General features: G+C 38.2%; 1 non-coding gene across 1 annotated transcript; it reads left to right on the top strand.

Annotated features, from left to right (window-relative positions):
• Positions 1-902: 902 nt before the first annotated feature.
• Positions 903-975, top strand: TRNAK-UUU (transfer RNA lysine (anticodon UUU)). The gene has a single exon. It is a non-coding gene; the product is annotated as a tRNA-Lys (tRNA).
• The last annotated feature ends 478 nt before the right edge of the window (positions 976-1,453 follow it).

Genomic DNA, 1,453 nt, shown 5'->3' with positions numbered 1-1,453 from the left:
TTCTTCATTAGTAACATGGGGATAATAGTTTTACCCACCTTTTAGGGTTGCCTGAGGGTTGAATGTTTTATGTTTCTAAAGCAATTAGCACATGGTAAATAGTCAATATATTAGCTTTTATAAAAAATTTAACAAAAAAAAAAGTAACAAAAGGAAGCATCTATAGTTAAGGAAAAAAGCATAAAATACAATTTTACTTATATTGAAAAAAGGCCACAATATTTGTAGCTCCCCTCATCAAGAGGTAGAATCTATTTCTCCACCTCTCAGATACAGGTTTGGCATGTATTTGGCTTTGGTCAAGGGACTATTAGTATATGGGACACAAGCAAAGACTTGATAATAGTTGCACCAGTACTTGACAATTACTCCCTTCCTTGCTGATGGGAACTCTTCTGCCATGATATGAACTGCCTACTGGATAATGAGACAGGTGGTCATCATCCCAGGGTCATCATCAACTACCAGACACATGAGTGAAGCCATCCTAGACTATCCAGTCCCAGCTAAGAACAGAAGAACCACCTATGTGACACACAGAATCACGAGCAAATAAACGGATCATTGTTTTAAGCCACTAAATGTTGGGGGTTTTGTTATATGGCAAAAGCTAACTGACACAGTTCTGATTACAACTATGTAGAAACATTCATGCGTTTAAACAAGATCTAGGGGATACTAAGATAAACGACTCTTGCCCCCAATGGCTCATATCTTATAAATTAGAGAGACAAGACACAGAAATAGATATTACAGCTCAGTATGATAGCTGCCGATATGTCAGGGTGTTAACTATGAGTAATGTTTTTTAATGTCCCCTTAATACTGTGATCAGTTTATTTGTGCATTAAATTCATAAATTAAATTTAAAAGGAGTGACTTAAAACTATTGAGCAGGGAATTCCCTGGCGGTCCAGTGGTTAGGATTCGGCACTTTTACTGTCGTGGCCCCAGGTTCAATCCCTGGTCGGGGAACTAAGACCCTGAAAGCCTTGCGGCGCAACAACACTCACAAAAAAGCAAACAAACAAACGAACAAAACTGTTGAGCCGTCATCTGCCCAGAGGGGAAGCTCTAGGACACAGGAAGATGTGATGTCCTCCAACATGGACCGTCCTGAATCTGAAGGAGAAAGTCAGCCTAGCCAAATCATTTCCATTACCCTGAACAATCCCGTATCAAAGTCAGGATTTGTGGATTTACCCAAATTTATCTACATTATCATTTCAATTAAACATATGGCTGAGGAACCTACTGAAGGAGGCTTGAGTGACAGCCATTAAATCAATAAGTCTTTTTGGACTTACCGATTTAGCATTCTCCATGCAGTAGAATTGATTTATGTCCTCAGATTTATTTTGATAACTCAATGATAACTCCACTATTCCTAAATTAATGTCATCTTTTCTTCAGGCCAACATTTTTTCTAGGCAAGGAAAAAAAAATCTTACAT

This window comes from Phocoena phocoena, chromosome 7, assembly GCF_963924675.1.
Source record: "Phocoena phocoena chromosome 7, mPhoPho1.1, whole genome shotgun sequence".
Lineage (NCBI taxonomy): Eukaryota > Metazoa > Chordata > Mammalia > Artiodactyla > Phocoenidae > Phocoena > Phocoena phocoena.
Note: the sequence above shows the minus strand (reverse complement) of the source record. Positions and strands in the feature narration are given on the sequence as shown.